Source organism: Heliangelus exortis, chromosome 14, assembly GCF_036169615.1.
Source record: "Heliangelus exortis chromosome 14, bHelExo1.hap1, whole genome shotgun sequence".
Lineage (NCBI taxonomy): Eukaryota > Metazoa > Chordata > Aves > Apodiformes > Trochilidae > Heliangelus > Heliangelus exortis.
In genome coordinates this window covers 15,315,198-15,340,366 of record NC_092435.1, presented here as the reverse complement: position 1 = coordinate 15,340,366, position 25,169 = coordinate 15,315,198, and the positions used below count along the sequence as shown (strand labels likewise).

The following is a 25,169-nucleotide window of genomic DNA, read 5'->3' as shown; positions in this document are numbered from 1 at the left end:
CTTGCTTTTATACTTAGCAATTTAAATATAACATACAGTAAATGTAGAGATTGTAGAAGATGAATGAACATCACTGCATGTTTGAAACTGACCCCTGATTTTACAGAGACAACTTTTCTGTTTGTGTTTTGTTCCTCTGTCTTGCTAAGCTGTCACTTCACAGGATGTTATTTTGGAATCAATTCTAAAAGTACACACAATCCCAACAGTCAGCACTTCTGAGAAAGATGATGTAACATTCTCTGCTCCCTCCAACTCCATGTAGTATCTGCTCATCTATCACTAAACCCCTGTGTTTTTTTAAAGATGCTGCTATTAGGCATCAGAGAAGGCTTTATTAGAGTCATAGCTTCTGAATCCAGATGCAGAAGAATAATGCAGACCATAGTTGGATAAACTAAAATTTATATACTTGCAAAAACACAGAAACTTAACTTTCTGCCACTCCTTCATGTATATACTCTGCCATATTCATTAAACCAAACATTAAATCAAAACCCTTAGATTGTTTCTGTGAAGTTAGACAGCATTTGTGTGCTCTATGGGAATGGGATCAGATTCCTGATAAGTCAAAAAACTGAAGAAACTGAGCTCAGAAGCAACTTCATAGACTCTCTGAACTTGGAGGGTTCTTTCCTCAAAAAACTTCCTTGTTCCTTCTGTTATTTTTTTTTATGTAACTTATGATCTGCCTTATCTCAAATAGCATCTAAAATTGTAAATGGACTCCCAGATGCCCTTATATCATTTGCCTCTCTTTGCTTGTAATTTTAGATGAACATTTTAAAAATTAGGTGGTATTGAGAAAATTAAACATTCCTGTTTGGAATGAGCATACATACAGTTTTTAACTCTGTGTTTTTTCTAATCCTTGAAGGGCCTTCACAGATACAGTCTGACTTTAAATTTAAAGGACTAAATGAATCCCTGGACCAAATCTACAAACAAATATCATCATACGTGAAAAAAACATTCAACCCTCCAAACTTCGAAAGAAGATGTGTCAGCCTGAATAATTTAATCTCACTTTTAAAAACTTACTATTTTCTAGTTGATAAATCTCAACCACAGCAGATGGAATCATGATTCTACGACTCTATGAATATCTACTGGTAACTGCATTCTTCAGGCAGAAGAAATGCTGCTCATGATTAGAGTGAAAGCACAGCCACTGCCAAACATCTGTGAGAAATTGAACACTACTCATTTATAATCTGAAACCTGAGTGGACAACTAGTTGTTGGCCTCTTCTGTCTAGACTGATGTTCCCCACCCCCCCTCCATGTAAAAGGGTCAGCCAGGAACCCAGAGGACAGAAAGAAAATGGTCCAAATGACTAACACTTCCCATTCAAGCAATCAGAGCTCACTTACACACTCTTTTCTTCCATCTCCATCAAAACATCAGTGACAAGAAAAAATGATTTTCAAGTTGACAGCTACAAAAGTAAAATGCCTGGCAGAGGTTCTAAGAAAAGGCAGGCCCTGGTTTTAATTTGTATTACATTGAGGGCCTCTAAAAAGTGAAAAAGCATGTGGTATGCTTGAGGCCCCTTGCAGCTAAAAGACTGGAATGAGAGTAAGTTCATTTATGGCCTCATTTTATTTACAATCCTTTCCATATTAAGGTGTTTTTTTAATCCCTAAGTGTTTCATCCTTAACTATTTCTTTGGGCTTTTACCCCTGTCATAAAAAGAACACTGTGGATTGCTAGTTAAGCTTCCTAAATCATGCTTAGGCTGAAAAAGGTAAGTATTAGAGTCCTTCATTTGACAGACTGGTAAAGTGATTTATGGCAATAGAAAAAGAATGGTGAGGGAGATGCCTAAATTCACACATCAACATTTCAAATTAAGAGAAACTATAGGTATAATTCAGAAATTCAAATAAGATTAATTACTAGTTTACATAAACAAGCCTATTCTGAATTTGTACATAAATAAGAAGACTGCTATTTCCACTGCATCAGCATGGCTGTAATAAATTAAACATTATATTGGTAATGTGGAAAAATTTGGGTTCATTGCTGTATATCAGCATGAAGCCAGCACAGCACAGTTAATAGGCTAAGATCTCAACAGAGGTGGCTCCTGATGATGCTGGAGTAATGCCATGATATACTACAGGAGAAGCTGGAGAAACAGAATGCTAATGGGGTCTCATATATTTAATCCATTTAAAAAAAAATCTACCCTTCTTACAAGTAAAGAGCTGTGTTTCTACACTTTAATCTGTCTTTTTCACCTGTGAGGTGCAAGGGTATCAGCTTGCAAGATGACCCTACTGTTATTTAAACACAGCTTTTAGCATTTAATGATTATAATACAGTATCATACCACGGATATTAGATATAGGAATTTGTGCAGTAACAGCTGTGACTAACAAGACAAAATGCCTCTTTTTTGGTTCCCATGGCATTACCTCTACAGAGAACTAGACTCTGTTCTTTTTAAAATGTTAAGTAAATCCATGAATTCCATTGTACTTCCATACATTTTAATAGTGTAAATGTTCTGATTCATGGGGAGTGCTTTTTGCTTTAAATGACACAGTATCTAAGAGGTTTGTGTTAAATCCTTAATAATATACCTCTGATTTAGCTTTTGCTCTTGTGTATAAAAACAGAAATGGTCACAGAACTGAAAAAAACAAAGAGACAGGTAAAAAAAAATACACAAACTGAGGACACATAACTGCAAACAGTTACAACCCATCTCAAGGTTTGACTTGAAATTTTATTTTGTATATTGTAAAGCTGTATTTAGTACTTGTCTGAACAAAAATATGAAGTTTGTAAATACATTACTGTCTACTTCTAGTAAAATAATTTTTTATTACCATAGGGTCCAGACCTAATTGGGATTGGAATTCAAATCTACATCGAAGTAAGTGGTATTTTTTCCATTTTACAGGTTGGAAACTAAAACGCCAAATTGTTTCAACGCCAATTCAAATTGGGAGAATTTCATCAAATTCTCCCAAAATCTGATGGTATCTATGAGCTTTGGCTGGACTCTTGGGTTATATCAACACTGTTTCCAAAAGTCACCTCAGTAATTGCCAGACCCAGACCGTGCTCAGCACAATGCAAGGGGTTTGGCAAGACAGGGAGATAACAAAGGCTGCTCTGGGTTATGTGGGATCCAAGCAGCAGAGACATCACTGATCATGATGGGGAGCCTGCAAGGACAGACTGGAGAGCCCTGGAAATCTGAGGATTTCTGGAGCCTTCCTTTAGCTGACCAACAGTGTATGAGAGAAAACTTCAGTGGAAAGGAGGAGAAGGGAAGAGCCAGGAAGCAGAGATGCAGTGTTCCCTGGAGGGTAAGCTGGTCCTAACAACTCAGCTAATCAACAGTTTAACCTATCTCCTGCTAAGCCAATGTTGCGTTTCAGTTGATAATGCAACTTCTCAGCACCGCTCTGTTTCAGAACAAGTTGTACTTGGCAGCCTGCCACGGTGCTGAGTGATCCTTCCCCTGCAGGATTCCAGAGCTTCCACAAACACAACAGGTCACTTTCCACTAATGTGACATAAAAGAAAGACATTGAAAATGTCAGTGTTGACATTGGCTGCCTGCTGAAATCAGTATGCAGAACCCAGCTCTATTCACAAAACTCTCTCTTCCCCCTCCTGACTTCACCTCTCCCACACACAGACACACTGAACAGCTGGATGGAATCTGAAAAGAATGGCCACAAAGTGATGAATTTGAATCATTTTTAATGACTGTGCATCTAGCTTTAGGATGCTAACCAAACACTCTATCGTCCTGCTGCCAGGACTAAGGTAACTCTACCTGGGGTACTGGAAGGAACACACAACTATTTACCAACACACACTTTGTGTGTCTCTTTTGTCCTGCTTCTCAGGGAAAACAGCTCGTGTAACATTAGGATGCATTTGAAGGATTTACTATTCCTGTAAAACATTCAATAAATATGAGGAGAGGCTGAGGGAACTGGGTTTGTTAAGGCCTGAAAAAAGTAGGCTCAGAGGAGACCTCATCACCATGTTCCAGCACTTGAAGCATGGCTACAAAGAAGATGGAGACTCCCTTTTTGCAAGGAGACACATGGAAAAGATGAAAGGTAATGGGTACAAGTTACTCCTAAGGAGAGGAAAATTTTTCATAATGAGAACAACCAGCCATTGGAATCATCTCCCCAGGGAAGTGGTGGATTCCTCAGTGTCAGACATGTCTAAGACTCAGCTGGACCATCTTGTCTAGACTGTGCTTTTGCCAAAAAAGGTCGGACCAGATAATCCTCAAGGTCCCTTCCAACCTGGTATTCTGTGATAAATGTAGTGTTTTGGCTGTAAATTAGTACTGCATGGATTGTCTTATAAATTCTTGCACAGTAAGAAATACCTTAATCTTAACCTTTTTCGGCTTAGTAATGTTGTCTTAGTAATACATTTGAAGACACTTAAGCAAATCTTGGAGAAATGCTTTTTTTCTTTTCAGATCACATTAATTTCAATGTCACTTTCAGATCCCCCAAGCAAAACCAGTACTCAAAGTCTGACTATTAAGTAGGAATGAGTACAATGCACACAAATAAACCAATGACCTGCAAAAATTATCTAGTTTTTAAAGTTAGAAAACATCACAAAACAATGAAATGGAAGATGAAAATTGTTAAAATGCTTTAGAAAGTAATCCATTGGTTTTGCTACTGATTTGTCACATATAATGCTTCAGAAGAGGATATACCAGAGCACACAGGGGGCTACTCATTTACCTTTAGCAGGCTTACAGCAATCTAAATTTTTCTCCCAAAGATGTGCTGTGTTCATATGAAGGAGATTAAATTCTTAAAGGAACCCAGAGAACTAGATCAATTCATACTATTGAAGGTATAACCAACAGTCTCCAAGAAAGAATAAAAATTTAAACAAGGATGGGATTGCTGTTTAAACAGTAAGTAACTGAGCTGAGAATACCACTATATGAATGCCAGTAATACTTTAATCCATGAACCACCTTCTATATCCCATGATTTTTACATTCATGAGTAAATGAACTGTGAAAAGATGTTGGAAAACCCAGAAAAGTGACCATACTTTCATCAGCCAGCCAGCTTTACGGATTTTTTTTTTAAATTAACTTATGTCATGCTTCTGTAGTTTAGTTGTACAGCACCAGCATGATCTGGCTTGCTACTGACTGCACATACCATTTTTTGTACCCACTTGTGCCAGTGCTGGAGCTGGCTGCTTACCTATTTCCCTATCTCTCTGGATTATCTCCTGCATTTTGATACATTTTTCTGAAGCCCTAAGGCAACTGAATATCAAAATAAGATTAGAGTATTTTTTTAACATCCCTGAAATAAATATAGCTATTTAGTTAGACAAAATTTCTCCTATCATGGAAGTGGGATTCAAAATCAATCATTATGTAATGGCTATTACTTTTATTTTGGAAACAGTAACAGCAATCTGTATCAGCTATGCTTACCGGAACTGGATCTTAAAAATCTTATAGCTTTCTTTTGATTAAAATATTGTTTAATAAGGGCATTACTAATTTGTACCATTTCAATATTACACTATAAACTATTCGCTGAGACTCACAGCTTAGTTGTACAAATAAAGGAGAAGAAACATTCCCCTCTTGTGCTTGCAATTCTTCATGCACTTTCTGTGAAAAATTCACAACTAAAAATTATATTCATGGTTTTTTTCAGCTCTCTCATTCAGCTGCTAAGTGACATCTTTTAAAGATTCCAGTAGATTTGTGACAAAATTTGAGTTGACTTTTCCTGAATATATAATTATTATACTGTGTGAACTTAACTCCACTCTTTAAGCAGCTTCTACTAATTTGTCTGGTAGAGTTCTCAACACATTATGCGTATTTTATTTTGCATATCACAAAGACAGATTTCCAAAACAGACTTTCATTCTGCCACAACTATTGCACATCATTTAGCAGCTGGGATCTTGCCTAAGTCAGTACAATGCACTTGAATCTTAGATGGATGATTAGAGAACTTCCAGAATGTCACATGAGTTTACGAAAAGCAATTTTAGCTACTCCAGACAGAGTGCAGGAAGTCACTCACAGTAAGAGGATTCAACAAAAAATCTTAGAAAAAGCTTAACATGAGCATGCATAAGTTAATTAGATATTTCCTGCATGTTTTAGTCTCCTATTTTGCTCAGTTACAAGGCAGGTAGTTTAATAAAATTAGAGTGGTATCTCTGACCTGCAGGCTGAAATATAGGATGGAAATACTCAAACCTGTCTCATAAGGTTAGTTCAGGTGCCAAAAGCAGCCTAGCTGAGGTGTCAGGGAATTCAGTTAGGCAATTTTACTCCAGTAAATAAAACCCTACCCTTATTTAAGATGACTCAAATCATCCATTGTAACAGTAACTCAGGAATGCTGGGCAGTTTACAATGGTACTATCAGGTTTTTTTAATCTAACAACAACATATTAATACTTAATTAAGGTTTTCTGAAACCAAATATTTGCCCACAGTACAATGTAGGGCACTGCAGAAGTCCCTGCCACTGCCTCTTGCTGTACCTGAACGGGAGGTCACAGGAATGTTTACGCAGCACAATGTTGGGCAGAGGAGCTGTGCTGCTGTTTTGCAAAGGCTGTTGACCTAAAAAGCCTGAGCAGAGCACTCTGTTACTGCAGCTCTGCTGCCTGCAGGACCTGAACCATCCCTGCACTGCACAGCACCAGGTAAACATCCTTGAAACCCTCTGTTTACTCACGGATCAGGCACAGCAAGTGTAACAACCATGTTGCTTCTCAGGTCACCTTTGTAATACACCTTAAGGTCCTTCAGAGGATGTGTACCAGCTGAGGGGCAGCCTAATATTACAGCTAAAGGTATTTACTGTTATCTTGAAGGAAAAAAATGTTAGTGTTTCTACCCCTCAGCTTCTGCCCCCCTTTCCCAATCTCTTTTGTGTCATGCAATAGCCTAAAAAAATTGACATCCTATCTCCAAGTTCCTTCAACAGAAATAAAACTGCTTGTGTCTTACGACTCCAGTACTTAAAAAGCAGAAGATCTTGCTCAATCTCTGCTGCTATACCCACAGAGAAACTTCTGGCCATCATCTGTGAAACAGAAGCTTAGCCTTGCTTGACAAATACATATTTACTATTTTGAGCATATATCACAGTTTATTATTTACAGAAGGATTAATTCTCCAGGCAGAATCATCAGTCATAGCTCAAACAGAAATTACTGTCAAGCTAGGAAAGACAATTGAAAGGAGCACTACACTTTGCCAAAAGCCTGCAAGACAAAAATTAGAAAAAAAAAAACAAAAAACCCCACTATGAAGTAAGAGTATGGACCTGGTGGTGTTCAAATCTGAATAAAGAACTGAATACAAGGTATGTTTTCCTCTGAAACCCATAAAAACTCACTGCCTCATGTAGTCCTTGGAGGGCACTGCATTTTTGTCATGTAGCAACTAGTGATGAAGCATTGAGCAATTTCCTTGTTACTTCAGCTGTGGTAGGACAGTACCAGACAAACAAAAGGTTCTTAGAGCTGCTGTTCCTTAAACCCAAGCCTGCACTTGTGAGATGCTCTTGTTTTTTTCATTCTCTCAAGCCTAGCTCCCAGAAACTGTTATCTTTGGTTCAGTAATGTCTTTACAGAAAAAAAACCCAAACAACCAAATGATGTTTCTGTCACCTCTAAATCAGACCCTCACTTAATTTCTGTCAGCTCTCATTTGTGTATTCTATTCAGCAGCAACAAGAACTCCTACAGATCTCTGTCTTAGGCGAAAATTGAAAGATCATCTGTTGGGTCTTGCAGTTTGGTTTCAATGACAAATATAATTACAGTATGTTCCTCTAAGGAAGTATTGATATGAATCATCCTATGGAAGAAAAGGTGTATTAGAAGCAAATGAATCATTGTTTGTTCTATGCAGTACTCCAGCACATGGTAGATAAAACTATTATTCATCCAGATGTGCCCTAACTTCACTTAAACACTCTCCTTCAGTATTTTATCCATTCTCCTGGAATTTATAACTACTTAACTTAGTGATCTAATATTCCCTTCTGTACATACTGATACAAAAAAAATCGCTGTAAGCAGAATTCTCAGTCTGGTATTATCAGCTGTGTGTATCTTTTTTTTCTCCTGGTACTCTGCACACACAGACTGAAAGCACTCAAGCTTCTTTCATCTTGGAAACAAAACATTGCCAACCCTGGTAAACTTGTTGGGAGATCATAAAATTCAGAATCACAGCTGATGTACAACAAAGAATTGAGACTGACTTCCATAAATGTTAGGCCTCATATATCAAAAGATTGACTTTATTTAGTGCTACTATTGCTGTCAAATTGGCATGGAAGTAAAAGAAAACAAGAATGATTAATTCCTATGCTCTAGAAATGTAATAATTTGATAGATAAATGCTATTTTCCATTTCTAGAAAGACAGGTGAGAAAACAAAGCTACCAGGATCACATCTCTCTTTGTGTTTCAATTAATGATGAATAAATCTATAAACTATTTTAGTTTTCAAAACTGAAAACTAGCAGTTAGTTAGCAGTTGAGTTACAAGCAAGGATATACCTCCAACAAAGAAAGAAACTGTTTCAAGAAATATATATATTTTCTATTTACAGGTAATTCTGTACTCTGCTAAAGGTACTTCTAGATTGCCTTGGGAGTGAGCTGCATACTTACTCAGCTCTGTCCAGCTGTGAGGCAATACAACCTGTAGTAGCTGTTATTTCCCTTCACAGGAGCATTTTTCTTATGGATTTATCTCTGTGTTCTACAGCTAGTGGAGATGGGACACATGTAGTTACTTACATTACTACACAAGACCTGCCTTGGTGTAAATATCCAGTGTTTAATTAATAATTATATTTTTTTTAAGGTACTTTGCTTCTAGATTCAATTGCTTTTGCAAAATCTGAAGCATTTGACAAAATCACAGAAAGCAGTCAATTTCTGGAGCACACTACTGTACTGCCTGCCTACAGCTGGCTGTAGTCCAACCCAATATATTGACTCATTAACTCAGTGCCCCTCTGTTCTTCTGATAAAACCTTGCTCTTGTGCACAAGTCAAAAGCTTAGGATTCACTTCAGTAATAAATTTCTAGAGTCTTGTTCTTGGTTGTCTGCCTGTCACCTGTGAACTCCCCACAAAACCAAGCCAGAACAGTTGTGTTGACTCAACAGAGCACTGTACCTTACCTTTTGGTCAGGTAATGTACACAAGAGGAGTCTCTCTCACTAGAGACACTGCCAAAGGGTCAAATCCTTGCTCCTTCTGGCAATCCAGAAGAATAGTCCTATTAGGTACTTTAAAATTTAGAGAAATGTATTCAAACTTTGGCACTTACTTGCTTCTGCTTGTACAGGCAGGCTCCAGTACCCTTCATCCCCTTCAAATGAAATCCTAGACACATGGAAAAAAAGAAAAATAAAGCCCACTTGAAAAAGTGCCACTACCTTTCCTTTTTGTCATTCTATATATCTAACTCTTAAAAATGTTACTTTCACTAATTTCAGTATTTTTCACGCAGTGATTGTTACAAATGCACACATATTTAAATTTGTACAGACAGATCATAACCACTTATTTTACCATTTCAGATTCCACAAGCCCAAAAATTTATCAGCAGCTACAGAGATAAACTGCACCAATTTTTTGCATGACAATTTAGTCAGGCATATTCAGACTGCACAGAAACATCCACAGGTGTAAAAACTTCTGGAAGATGCTTTAAAAATGTGGTTCTTATCAGAGCTTCAAGAGGGTAAGCTTTCCCTACTGTATTGGGAATAAAAAAATTAGTCTTTGTCACCTATTCTTCAGTTCTGAGTGAATTTATACCTGAGTTTTAACAAAGCAACTTTAGACATCACCTGTCTTTTGATATCCTAACCAACTGTAGCTTGTCAAACAGTGTTCAGAAATATTTCCTGCAACATTAATAAAAAAGCCAAATTTACATATATGATCCCAGAAAAAGCACACAGTACTGTACATGCGCGAGGGCACCGAAGTTCAGAGATAAGGCAGGTGGCAAACTGACAGAAACACCAAATTTCAAAATACAAAACTTGTTATTTAGTATAAGTACAAATTGTGAAACCTTTCCTATCTTTATTAAGGTTTATTAAGGTTCCTATCTTTATTAAGTTTCAGAAGGAAAATTAACTACCATTCACAAGCAGAGCACTCCACCCTAGCCTCCCATTTCTGGCTGCACCTCCTCCTTTAACAGCAGTGCCTGTGCCACTGTGTCAGCTCAGCAGCAGCTCTAGAGGATGTTGCTTTTATAATGGACTGGAGACACGAGAAGGAGAGTATTTTATTAGCTGTGTGCATAGTAAAGATATTAATTTTAATTTACAACCGAATAAACAAATCAACTATGTTTACCTAAGAAATGTAATATTTGCTTACAAGAAGTCTGAGAATGAATACAATTACACGTGTTTTAGCTTTGCCCATGCAAATCTGAGCAGCTTTCAGCAATCTTCTTTGTTATCTGTACTCACTTCTTACACCTACATATAATTATTTTGAAAATATCATGATGACATGGTGTTATTGCAGGATACTATCTGTGGTATTCTTTTGAAAACTAATCTCTTGTCAGCTCTCCCATGAATCAAAAGATTTTCTACGAATAAGCCCCACCCAATCAAAGTAACATTTCTGCTACTAAGCAGCAACCTCCTTCACTCCAGAAATTTGGAAACAAATCAAAACCTCTCCAAAAACACTGTTTTTTCTTTATCCACATAAGTAATCTGAGGTGATGATAGTTTAAGTGATTTAAGTCTGAATATAATCCACCAATCCATTATAAACACCGTATTTAAGAAAGCAGCTGAGGAGTCAGGCAATACCTGATTGCAGATGTACTTGTCACTATTCCGAGAAGTTATTGTGAAACACTGTCCTGTTTTTTAAATCTTCAGATTTATGATCAATATAATGTTAATTACCCTCATTAATGATATTTAAATTATTGCCACATACAAACACACTTGTTTGCAGAACTTGAAACTATACATTATAGTTTCTTTTGGTTCTTCAATTAGGCAGTGTGACACTGGTTCATAAACACATGGGAATTTCCAGAGATGGAGGTCTTCCTGGATCACAGATACTGAGTTTTCTATAAGTAGAAGACCAAATTGTCTGAGGTGAGTGCTTGTTAAACCTAGAAACACTGGGATGGCAGAATGCCTCCTGGATCCACTAATAAGGCATTTGCTCTGGCAACGACTGTAAGAGTATTTTCATTTCCTCACCAACAACAAAAGAGTGAAAATAGAAAGACTTCAGAAATGGTTCATTATCCATTATTCCATCCATAGTCTTTTGAGTTACTCACATCAGCAGGAAACACAGCAGATAATGTAGCAAATACTGTGTAGAGGATCTAAATAGGATTATCTTTAAAGAAATACTGATGACCTCTTCTTTCAGGAATCTGCCTTGGTTGAGAACGATAGTTCAAGACAGAGAAATGTGATGAAACTGGAGGATATGTTTATCAGCTGAGTAGGAACAGGAGTTTTCAAAATGAAAATAAAGAGTTTTTGATTTCATAGCAAAAAAATAAACAGGAATAGAGGAAACTATTTTTAATTTAATATTTCCACGTAATTTTTATTTTCCAAAGCTTCAGAAATTCACTTCATCTTTTATCTCAGCAATCTCAGTGTTATTTGAAAATATTCATGTCTCAAATTTGTCTCTGTCTTTTTTTGTTTGAAAGATTAGGTCAATAGCCATATCAATGGCAGAATTAACCATAAATGGAAGTTAAATTCTCTGTATTTCAATGAAGCTTTGGAAAAATTGGAAAAATTCTATTCAATCTAATAAACCAAACAGAAATTACTGAATTATAATATGGTTCCTAAATTGTATCTTGAGAAAGGTGAATTTTACATCACCTTCTAATCCTCAGACTCAGAGCAATTCTTATTTCAGAGAATGCAATTTCAAAAGTGTAGTCATTCTATTCTCCATGAAAAGGTTGGTCTGTATTGTATTATTATTAACTCCTTTCCTATCCCCCTGATTCTAACAGACTTCAAACAATTTTTTGATTGATTCTCTTCAAATGCCATAGAATTTTCTTTAGTCCTGCCCTTAACAGACTTTGTCCTTCCATCTTTATTTTCAAATCTCTGCAATCTATAATGTTCAGGGCATTTGAAGTATTATCCTGGTTTTACATTTGTATTGTATATATGATACAATAAACATTCTACTTATTTTAAAATTTTCCTTTCATCGGTTTTCCTCCTGATTTTTTTACAAGTAAAAAATTTGGGAGCAACAAAGTTATAAAACAGAGAAACTGTAACAATCACCGTATCCTCTGACTGCCACAGTGAAGACAAAGGAAAAGCTTAATAACTAAAGTATAGTTACATTAATTTAATACTACAGCCAGCTGTCAAACTGCAATTTTTAAATATTTTTTGCAGTTTTATATTGTTGCAATGAAGATACTGCAGTGAATTCAAGACAAAAAGCTTTCCTGAACATAATGCCACAGACCACGGATCCAAATTTAAGCCTAACCACTGAATCAGTCTGGGATCCAACTCAAACACCAGAATGTTTCCTTAACATCATCACAGGCATGACATCAGCACTGACTCAGCTACAACAATGAAACCTATTAAACCACTGACTTCCTTTCTCGTAATAGGATGAATTTTTCTTACACATCTCCCATTCAAGTACAGACGAGGCCCAGCTCTGCTCTCTTGCTGAGATGATCTTACCTGGAGCACAAAAGCATTTAAACTAACGTGCTTATTAGCTTTCTTAAAGTTAAAGTGATTAACATGTTACCTCTTGCTAATTTTGTGACTCAAAGAACGAGACATTCGCATTGCTCATTTCTGGTGTTTTGTTGAATTTATTTTTTTCATTACTGCAGCAACTGCAGCCTGCATGAAATGAGATACTATTTCTATAAAAATCTTCTTCAGTACCTAAGTATAAATATTTCAGCTACAGAGAGGTATATGTCTAATAAACTGAATTATTACCTCCAGCCTTACAATACACCCAGTGCTCCCAGATATTAGATGTCCATAATTTCTGTTTGTAAGTAATGCATAAAGTTTCTTTTCTGTTCAGGAATACGTGTTCCTTAGGGAAGATGCCTCACGTGTGGACAGTGGATGTTACCAAACAGCCAGGCTGGCAGAGCTGAACTCAGGCTCATTGCATGTTACCCTGAGGTAAACCAGCTTTGGACAACAACAGGGCTCAGACTGATTAACTTTGTTGAATGGTTGGCCTCCTCAGTCTGGCCAGGCTGTCAGGCCAAACTACCTGCATGGTTTTTGGATGCCACATCAAATTTCTTAGCTCAGCAACAGCACAGAATTAATGCTCCTGAGTCAGATAAATCCTGCCTGGCTATCTTGGACTCCAGGAATAAAGACTTGGGTCTGTCTGCACAGACATGACTGGATCCATTCTAGTAAAGATTTCAAAATTGTCATAATACATTTTATGATCCTGAAATAATTTGGCCCTATATATTAGGGCCAAATACCATTTATAATTACACAAGAGCAAATCAGGAGTAACATTATTTCCATATTTCATTTGCAGATCATTAACTTCAGGTCTTCTCCAAATTTGCACTTGCACCACTGAAAGAAAAAATCTGCTCCTATAACTTGGAGGTGGCAGAAATATCCACTCATCCATTTCAGGAGATTCCGTCTCACCTTGTACTAATATTTACCTTTAAGATATCAGCATAAAGATAGAGGGTTATAATTTTTAACTTAAGAGAGAGAGATTTGCTGAACAAAGTAGGATCAAAGTTCCTCTTTAGTCATTTGTTTAATCTTAGAATGTGAAGGACTAATTAAGGATGCTCGCATATATCAGGAACAGACAAATTATTACAGATGTTAAATAGCATTGTTAACAGGGTCATTCTGACAAAAGGACCAGATGTAATGTTTGTTTTGAAACTGAGAGCTCTGTTTAAATCTGTTTATTTCTGTACTAAATCTAAGCAATTTGAGTTGTCAGGATGACTCAGAGCCAAGTTGCAAAGTCTCAGTTCTACAAAGAGATTAGTCACTTTGTTTTTTTGCACTGAGCTGCTCTGAGTCAGCTTCAAATTGTTGCACATAGAGTACCTGGGTACATCTTCAAATGGTGCAGGTAACTTCAGTGCAAATTTCTCAGAGAAAAGCAGTCTCTGTTTATCTGAGCAAATAACTGCCTAGGCTAATATCCCCGAAGAGCTGGGGTTTAGAATGAAGAAATTACAACAGTGTGAATATCGCTTTACGTTTTTCCCCTAGCCAAGGATAACTTTAGGGTTAGCACCCTGAATTTAATAAATTCTGAGCCCTGCTCTTAATTCATTAACTATTTCAGAGATTAAAAAATCAGACACCAAAAAGCTTATTTTATTTTTTGTCCTTTTAGTTATTGAAAATATTTTTTCTACTTTTTTAAGTTCATCAAAACTGAGAATGAGGTTTACACAATTAAGCCAGATGCTTTACTTGACTGCACACAATGATTTTAAGTCACTCTCTTGTACAGACCTGTTTTCTATTGATTGCCCAGGCTGTATATACATTTGTAGTGTGTGCATATAGAAAGGCTTCAGTGAATCTATACTGATGTATTAAGTACATCATAAGTAATATAAAACAAATCATATCTATGATGTCACAATTATAGTTAACACCACAGGGAAAAAATATTCAGTGACAATCTTCTGTCAATTTACTCCAACATACTTTTTCCTGGCTTTCTTACAAATTATTTTGTTTTGTAAAAATTTTTAGTTATTGTGAAAATTACTTGTAAATCCATGAAAGCTCTTTCTGAAGAATAAACGTAGGTGTAAGGATCATATAGAATGGAATTCTAAGTTGCATATGTAAAATTAGATTGCACAATCCATATTTGTGTTGGTGAGAAGCTACTCACCCAAGCAGTCCTATAGGCTAAACTCAACAAACTGATATTTCCTCCTATACTGATAGGTATATTATTTCTCCCTTTAATCCATAGTTCAGGTAAAATTTTCTTAAACTTTCACTGTAAAAGTACAGACATCTAACACTGAAGTGACCAGTTTCAACCTATACTATCATATCTACTTCAGATTTTCCTCCTTCATAAACCAGGAAAGAAAATAAATACTCTTCATTGCCAGACTTCACATAAAATTACTGTTGCTACCAAATTAGAGATTCTAAATGTTTGATTCCTAGTAGGTTACCAGAATCATTAACTTCTTTAGCCATAAAAAACAATGGACTTGCATTGCTACCTGCTCTAATACTAACAAATTAATACTTTAATCTTAATTATTTGCAGGTAGATCACTGTTCATCTATAAAATAGGCTTCACTTAATCTATTAAAAGTCATTGCAGAACTCAGTTAGCTGATCAGATGATTTTTTGCTTACGCTATTCTTAAATGCTTAAATTTAACACGAACTTAATATTTATTTTTGTTGGTCCGCATGGAAGTACAACTAACTTTTTGAAAATACTTGCCAAGAATTCAGATTTTTAAAATACTATTTTACTTGGTGCCTATTAGTCTTGCCAAATCAGCCTGAAATCAGACTCAAGCAGCACTTTGCAAGCCATAGAGGTGTTGCTGGTTTATTCTCTTGGCACAATAGGTTTGCTTCCTTCAGGACGAAAATTAAGTGCCCAAGGAATGAGCATTAGTTTCAGTCCTGACAAGCGAGTACCATGTTCCACCTACCCAGAAATGAGCAGTAAAACATATTTAATGCACCAGGGATGTGGTAGTCACAAAGTTCTGTATAGAAGCTGCAAGGCATTCCTGCATTCTACTGTGTGACCACACCGTCCTTCCTGAAAGCTGTACCGAGGGCACTGTGTTAACGAGCAAACCACGATGAGACATTACTTCCTTCTATGAGCAAGTGGAGAAGTTGGGGAGAAACTGGGTTGGAAGTAAACAGAGTCATCATTTTTCTCCCCTCTGTGTCAGCAAGGAGAGCTGACTGGACAGAAGTGGGATTTGCATCCTCTGGCCAAGGGCTGGTGGCACACTCCCCGGTTGTGCAATGCCACAGCTCAGGGGAAATGTGATTCAGAACACCGTCCCTGAGTTGTAATTTCTTTCTGAGCTCCTTCTGAGCTGGTAACCCTCTGTTTTGTCCTTGGAAATACACGAGATCCCATCCTACCCTGCATTTTGATACGTGCCAAGGGGCTCAAAAGCACTATCAGTGAGACACATACTATTTTCCACCGAGCATTACTTCACTCTAAAATAACTGAACAATACTTACTTTATATTAACGACAAGGCAACCACCCACTGCCAGTGGCTTTAAACAGTAAACCAGGAAAATTTAGTGTATTTTCCAAAATACCACTAACTGTCCTGTTACACATTTAAGATCTTTACATATCTTACACATAAAGACGATTAAGCGATGTTATATGTGGAGAGTTGAGACGTTAGTTACCTAGAGGTTTCAGAAACGCCGCCTGACAGGATGACAGAGGCGAACTGCACTGCCCCTGAGGCGGGAAGCGCCAGAGCCGCGGCGCGAGCTGCAGATATCGCGAGAGAGGCTGACGAGACCTGGAGGTTGCCAAGGCAACCGTCCCCTCCCGCCCCCGCAGCCTGCTCGGGGGCAGCGGTTTGGGCGGGAAAGGCGTCGCCACCAGGAGGGTTCTGATGGGGGACATCACCCGCCCGGGAGCTCAGCAGTGCAGAAAGCCCATGTCCTCTGCACTCGCCAGAAGGGAGGTGGAAAAGCCTAGACAGAGCTCCCACAAAAAGATGCGGCCGCCCAAGATGCCTGAGGACACAGCAGAGCCCGGCACGGGTCACGCGTGGCAGTAGCCAAAACAGCTGCGTGAGGTGCGGGCAGCCAGATCTGCTGGGTCTGGTGGCAGTGGTACCAGAGAAGTGAGTAAGGAGCAGCAGGGAGTCTGACAAAGAGATAGATTGGTGGAGCTACAGGACAGAAATAGGAACAGCCCCCAGAAAAAACAAACAAAAAAAACAAGCAAGAAAGCCAAGCCAAGATGAAGGGGATCCTGTATCGTCCCCACACCAGGCAGATGGCACTTGCTTAAAGGAAAGGAGTCCTCACACAGGGCTGCAGGTGAACCCTCTCCTTGTCCACCTTGTCTTCCCAGGTGTACCACATGCTTGAGGTTCTGGATGTGGAAGGTCAGTGGATGATGATGAAGATGGTTCATCTGCAGAAGTCTGCCAAACACTGTTCTGTGGATGACAGCCTTAGAGGTTGGTGAGGGGTACTTCCAATATCCCATTATCCTATAATAGTATTCCTACAGCTTCAGGCCTTTTCCAACACACCTGACTGAAAGTCTGAACAATTTTATTATTTATTTTAACTTAACTGGAGCTTTTGGTATGATTTGGACAGTGAATCACAAAGTGATTTCCCTTTTGAATTTCAGTTCCATTAGAAATATTCTATCCTGCTAAGGTGAGGAACTCTTCCATAGCATAGATGTTGCATGACATATTCCAAAAGTGTCTTTAGAATCAATAGTTACCCACTGGCTGTCTCCATCAGGCTGTTTTTGTTAATGCAGCTAATTCAGCCCTGTGGGCACTCACTGAGGGCTGTAGAGGTTCTGCTTTAAGTACCTCGAAGTTTCTCCCCACTGTGGAGTCCATGTGGTGCTTCCCATTCACACAGTATTTAAGACCCAGCAATCAAGTGCCTTAGATCAGAGCTCTCTAGAGGCTGATCTGGCACATCTTACTACAGGCAGATGGAGTGAAACATTGCCTTAGCACAATCATGATGCAGATCACCACCAGAGGGAACAGGCAGTGAAGTTGCTGGATCCAAAATGATCCATCTTTTTAAAGTATTATTATCTGCATTTTAAATCGTTACTTTTTCAGAGGTGCTCTTTGTGGGGACAATGTGTGTTGTGTAGGAATCAGTTCTATGTCATGTGGGTGACTCAAAACTAATGGTCTGCACAATTTTATGATAGCTGCTGTTGCTGCTCTTTCTTTTACACAGGAATTATTCCCTGCCACTGCAGGACCCAATTAAGCTGAGTAATAAGCCACAGGGCAGTGATGTGGATCTAGCTCTGGAGTAGGGACTCCGCTGGCTACTCCTTTGTTCTCATGCACAAACAGTTCAAAGGACTTGGAGTAATCCATCAATTCCAGTGTTGGAGCAGAAGTTAAAGCTCCTTTTATAGCTTGGAAAGGCTTTTCTCTCTCTGGATGTGACCAAATAGGCACCACTTCCTCTACCTTGGTAGCTTCTGTCAATGGCTTAACTCCCTGGTATCTGGGGTCTGCAGGACTTGACTGCACCAAAAAATTGTCACAGTTGTTTCTTTGTTATCACTCTAGGTATTTCTACAATAGCCTGGACCTCTTCTGGGTCTGTTAATCTTTGTCTTTCTGTTCATTCTAAATATTTTACTTTCTGCTGACACAGCTGAAGCTTAGAAAGAGATCTACAGTGACCTTTTTTTCTGCTAAGAGTACAAATAGTATATTTAAGCAATCTTTGTATGTCTTGCTGGCAACGGCAAATCATTACATACTGTCCAAATATAATACCTCCAGGTAATATAATATCTTCCAAATTTTATCTTTGCTACCCCAGCACATGATCCTTAAAATAGCTGCAGATGTCAAAGGTGGCTTGGTCCACAAACACACTTGTTGCCAATTCATTATTAAAATTCTGGAGAGTCATTTCCACATATGTCAACAAAGCCTGTTGCAATCTTCCCCAGTAGTCGCTGGGGTGTTCTCTGTCCTCTGTCTGCATTTCTGTACTTTAGCTCAATTTACTCTTATCTCTTCACAAACTCTAATCACATTTATCAAGTTTCTAACCACTGTTTGGCAATTATCTCTATCTGTTTGATTAGTATAATCCCAATTCGAATCAACGTGAGGCCAGGCAGTTCAATTTGCCCCCTGCCCGTAGGGTTAATTCCACATTCCTTTCTATCATCTTATCTTTCTGTCTGAACAAAACAAGTCTCAATAACAGGTTAACATTGGCCCAGATAGATTATATGTCAAACAAATTTTAAAATTGACCCCCATCTTCCCTTAACCTGGGCATTTGATTTCCCTGCATCACCAAACCCCCGGGATTCCCGGGGTGATGGGTATATACATTTAACACTAAAGGTGAGGGAAAAACACTGGGATGGGGGAAACAGCCCCCCATCCACCACTGACTACATTAGAAGAGGACTAGGGAACCCAACAGAAGCAGTGAGGACAGCAGAGGTAATTGGGGGGGATGATACAGAGGGAAGAGTGCAGGGTGGTGCAGAGACCGGCTCTACAGGCGTCTCAGTTAAATTACTGACAATTGCTACAGCTAGAGTTTTTCTTTGAGGTCTTTGCACTCATTTTTGACCACCCTCTTCATGGTGGTCATAAGTCCAATTATCCCAAGCATACCAGTAATCCATTTGCTGAGGGTTTTCATCTTCCAAAATGTTCTACAGTGTAGCAAATTTCTTTAATTCAAAGGAACTTTTGTGGGGCCATAGCCCCACTACTCGTTTTTTTCTCCAACTTTCGAGTACTTCAGCTACAATAAACTGTTAAGAGGCCATTTTCTTTAACTTTCACTAACAATTTTTTAAAATCAAAGAATTAAAAGACATGCTGGCAAATCAATATGTAACAGTTTCAGCAGATACAATGTACTAGCAAAGGAGGTAATAGCAAAGGTTCATTTGCACTCAGTTTGGGCAAAGATGCTTTTCCTTTATGGAAAGAGTCCTGACTGCTCATTACCATTGGTACCTGAAAACTGACACTAATGATACCATTTTCTATTTCCAGTTATTTAAATGGGTCTCTTTAATTTCTGTCTCTCCCCCTCCTCCCCCTGCCACTTTCCAAAGACAATCTGAAATCAATGAATGTTGCTTTAGTAGTGTCCATATCTTGCTGGCCAGGAATTAAGGCCAAAACCTGTGTGTCGCAAAAGTGGACATTTTTGTTTCTTTCACTAAAGTAGTTGCATAATATTTCACATAATCCCAAAGCTACCATCATTATAAAACCCAAATAGCAACTATCCACAAATAGGAAAACAAACAGGCAGAATAATCTTACTATTCATTCCTGATGCAGTGCGAAAATGTTTTGCAAATTTGACCATATGCCTTCAAAAACAGCATTCTGTGGTTCTTTTCACTGCATGGTGACACTATCCCCAGTTACACAAAACAGTAAAGAAACCAAGCATCTGAGTATTTTCTGTAGACAATTATGTGACAGGATTAGATAGATGGTGAAAGGAGCATAATGGAACAAGTAAACAACCAGATCTTCATTATCAGAGAGGTGCTGAGCACCTACAGCTCCCTCTAAATTAAACGGGGAAACTCTTTAATATGTCTGCCTTTAATCCTTGTGCTTAAAAAATTATATTTTCATAAATGAGCATCATAATAAATGCTGTAAAGGTTCCAGTATCTTATTTCATCACAGAAAGGTCTGGATGACAGAAACAGGAGTTCATTGTAGGTTATATCTGGAAAATGCATGTTTAGGGGACTCCTGACACAAAGGGTCCTACACATTTTTAGAGATAAAGAAAACCCTTGTGTTGGCTTTTGCAGCAATTTTTATATAACCCTTGCTACTGTAATACGTGAGGTTCTCAGTCATTAACAGATTTTATCTCCAAAAAGACTCTTTTGAGAAAGGGAGGAACTACTATTACTAATTACTAATTCCTTAGTGGCTAAGGAACTGAAGAACAAGACCAGTTAAGAGATTTGCCCAAGGATGTAGGGCAAACCTGCCACAAACTGAAGCAACAGCTTAGAATTCCTGATCTGTGCATTGAAGAGGTGGCATTTTTGTCCTCTCAGTCTTGGTTAACAAATGTCACATGCACTTATTTTTCTCATGAAGTGACATGCAGAATAACCTGTCTACAACTGCTTAATTTATAACTGCTGTTTAATTTGATTGTGTGAGCTAACTTTGCCTCTTGTAAAACTCACAGGATGCCCATATTAAGAACAGAACTGCTAAGAAGTTAATGACAGCAGGCTCCTTCTGAGAGGTAAAGATAAAATGGAAACTTCTGGGGGAAGAGTTGGGGCCATAAATACACATTATGAAGAATTACATTAATTTATTTTGCTAACCAAGTTAAAGTAGTTAGTGATGTATAAAAAAAATTAATGAAACAGTGTAACATGTAAAATTAAGAATGATGAAACCTACCTTTCATTCAAGATCCTTTGGTTCTAAATGCTTCTGGGATATTTTTATTCTAAATGTCTACAGAGAGGTACTCTTGAGATGCTTTCCTCTCTATGAACATGCTGTGTAAGACTGAGCTAGGACTGTGTTTTACTACTCAATAAAACCAATTTCTTTTTTTCCTTTTATCATGTAATTATTCCTGTAGATGCAATCGAGGATGGGCATAATATAGGTTGATGAAACTATAAAGAAGCAGCCAATCATGCAAGACTGTGTCCAAAATATTTACATCCTGTATCTTAAATAATAATACTGTGCTTTGTGGAATTTCACAGACACCTCCAGGTCCCTCAGTTGTTCTGCAGGAGATGACATACATATATCCCTCCATTTGGCTGAGCAGTAACACTAACAATTGCTAATTACTTCATATGACAGACATCATAGCCACTTGTGGAAACCAGAATGAAAGAAATGGTTTCAAATTTCTGGTCTTCACAGTGCCTGCCTCATGCAGACACTTGGTAGGGTAAAAGAGCCCATAAATGAAACACAAAGCAAGCCTACTCCAGCTCTAAGAACTACAGGTTCTTCAAGTCTGGTGGAGATCAAGAGACACGAAGCAGGGATCTTGATTTCCCTTTGCAGTTTCAGGAAGATAACGCAGCCACAGTTAAGGAAGCATTTCATACTCAGGCTAAGTTGACTTCTCTAAGTAAAACTGAATAATCTAAAACTGACTGAATAACAATGGGGCTATGACTTCACAAACTATGGCTCTGTCCTAGAGCAGTAGCCAGAGAAACAGTGAGACAGAAACCTTCAAATGTTGGTGGAAGTTATACTAATTTGTGACATTAGAGACAGTAAAAATAAATTCTATTCCGTATCTAGTCAACTATTTCAGTAATGAAATGGTATATTAACAGCTGTTCTTACATATTTTATATGAGCTACAGAAAAAACTAACCCTTACTACAGAAAATCACTAAATTTTACTCAGCTGCATCAAAGACTCTAAACAACATTTATAGAATAGACTCAGAATCATAGAATGGCTTGAGTCGGAAGAGACCTCAGACATCATCTCATTCCAGGGACACTTTCCACTAGACCAGGCTGCTCAAGGCCCCATCCAACCATAATGCAAATTCATTATTCTTGCTACTGATGAAATTTGAGAAAGCTAATGCAAATTAAAACCAAGTTCATAGTTTGAGGAAGTGTTTCCTAATACTCACATAGAAAAATACAAACAATGTAAGTTTTCAGGAAGGCTCTTTAAGCCAGAGAGGGCCTAGCAGAAAAATTGGTTTCTTTTATCCCTGTTTACCACCTCAACATTTCACAGCTGAATTATGCAGATGTTGCTTTCTCAGCTCCCTACAAAAACATTGCAAGTGCAATGTAATAGCTAAAGACTAAAACAGACCAGAAAACACTGATACATTTCTTCTTACATACAGAGACAGCTTATTCATAGTGACTGTCTAGCAAGCCCAGAGGTTGATGACTAAAAAAACCCATAAACAAAATAGAAAACCCAAGCCCTTCCTTTCAAATTGTTTCCTTTCTTCCTCCCACGTGTATCCTTCAGCAACCAGCTAGAATAAACATGAAATTAATGCAGTTCACCTTGCTCTATAGTTTTAAGGCTCTAACATATCTAAGACTTAAAAACCACTTTAGATTTTCATGGAGAAGTACAGAAAGAAATCCAAACAATATCTGGAAATGCATGAGCAATCTCCTCTTCACCTAACTGATGGACCAGGTAGAAAATAATGAAAAATTTAAGAAATGCAGCTTCAAAAACCAGTTTAATTCTACCACAGGCTTTTCATACTATAATTGCATAGCTACTGCATGAAGAAAGTAATGTTATTGGGGTGCTGTGTATTTTCCTACTACCATGTTTGAATTTCATTAAAAAACTAAATTTAATCTCAGTTTCCTACTGTTTATAATGCTTGTTTTGGGAGTCATTACGTTTCTGTAGTTACAATTTATTCATTGTATTGCCATAACACTTAGGAGCTATAGTCAGGGTCAATAACATATTGCATGAGATGCTGTAAAACCACAAAACAAAAAAACCCTGCAGTTTACACACATGATAAGCAGGCAGTGAACCCGTAAGAGAATGGAGATGTTCAAAGAAGTAATAAGGCAGTAAGTATCAATATGGCAAGTAGGTTTGGTGAGCCAGTTTGCAAATTGAGTTACTGGAGACTCCAGAAAAAAAATATTTTTCCCACATCTCCGAGGGAGAATGAAAGAAAATGTAAGAGTTTATAAAAAAAATTAACAAGCGGGTGATGGAAACGGGTGTCAGGGATTGGCAAGAGTTGTCATCTAAATAATGAATGATAGGTGAGGTAGACAAAAAATGACCTTGGAAGCCTATCAAGTAAATTACATCTAAGTGACAGAGATGCCAGATCTAGTCAGGAGACGTGGTCAAAATTATTTGCTAGGGAAATGATCTTTGCAGTTGGATTTTTGCACTCCTGTGACTGATACACAAAGGACACGTACCCTTGGCAAGGACAGTTTTATGGCAAATGAGAAGGGACCAGGGACAGAACTGGTGGGCAACACCCTGACTTCTACTGCTGAGTGTTACCAGAGTGCAGCTCAACACAAGAAGGTAGGAAAGCTCCTTCTGTTGTTGGCTGTGACAGTGAGGACAGGGTCACAGAACTGCTGGGCTTCCATGCCAGTTCAATGCCACTTGGTGAGCTGGCAAAGGACAGGATTAAGAAAGTGTTATGGCTGGAGGTCAAGGACTACAGCAAAGATTTCACACCCTCCAACACTATTTTAAATGGTGGAACATCCATACAGCTGGCAACATCTTAGCCCGGTGTTTTAAAAACACAACAGTCGACATAGAGGGGTAAGGTAATTTTATGGCACACAAGTGGGTCATAATTAGATAGCGAAGCAGAGGGATTTTGCTCCTCACTCATCATATTTTGATCAAAAATTGAGGGATTATGTCTGTGGCCAGCTTGGATACAACAGACATGGATCCCACAGCTCACACACCACACCAAGCTGCCACAGAAGTACTAATGCAGGTCACCAATCACGCCAAAGCCGGGACTGACTGGCACTGGACAACCCCAAACCCGTGACAGCCGTCAAATTACACAGTAGCGTACCAAAAATAAGAAACAGCGCCGTACCACAGGGCACCGCGCTTTAATACAAACGCATTGTCTGGTGCCAGGGGAGGGAACGCCAACTGCGGGCGGGGGTAGGAGGAGGCTTACGGGGCACGCGAGGGCGAAGGCGCTGAGGCAGAGCCATGTGAAGGCTGAAAGCCTGTGGAAGCAGGAGCCCTGTGGAGGCTGAAGCCGCGCTGCCCGGTCTCGGGTGGCTCCGGTCCCGGGTGGCTCCGGTCTCTCTCCCCCTCACAGGGCGACTGCAGCCCCGGCCCCGTTCCCGCCCAGGCTCGCGCAACCCCCGCCTCTGCAGGCGGCTCCAACGGTCGCTCGCGCGCTGCAGGGTTGTTTACTTCCTCCGCGGCGCGCGCCCGCTCGCTCGCTCACCCCGCCCCGCCCCGCGCGCCCGGAGTCCCCCGTCAGCCAATGGGAGGCGCCGCCGGCCGCGCGCGGAGGGGTGAGGCGGCTCCGGGCCGAGGCGGCGTCAGGCGGGGCCGCTCCTCTGCCGCTGATTGGCCGCAGGCCCTGCCCGTCTCCCCAGGGCCCCGCCTCCCGCTTTACTCTTGCCGCCGAACACGCCCCGCCCCCGCCTCCCCGCTCGGTGTGTGAGGAGCGCATTGGCTGCAACCCCCGCCCCCCCCCCACCCCTCCCCAACCCCGCCGCTCAGCGCCGGCCCCGCCTCTTTCGCCACTCACCCGTCTCCAGCACAGGAAACACCCCGCCAGATCCAGGACAGCCCGGGTCTACCGC

At 39.2% G+C, this 25,169-nt stretch overlaps 1 protein-coding gene across 2 annotated transcripts in view; it reads right to left on the bottom strand.

Annotated features, from left to right (window-relative positions):
• Positions 1 to 25,131, bottom strand: part of NXT2 (nuclear transport factor 2 like export factor 2) — a 62,600-nt gene extending 37,469 nt beyond the window's left edge. The window contains exons 1-2 of one of the 2 annotated variants that reach the window (XM_071757528.1): positions 25,115 to 25,131; positions 9,360 to 9,415 (exon numbers count right to left, since the gene is read on the bottom strand). The gene's annotated coding sequence lies outside the window, so the exon portion shown is untranslated. Of the gene's footprint in view, positions 1 to 9,359; positions 9,416 to 24,526; positions 24,793 to 25,114 lie in introns of those variants that run through there. The other variant, XM_071757529.1, reaches the window with a different exon arrangement.
• Between the last annotated feature and the right edge of the window lie 38 nt (positions 25,132 to 25,169).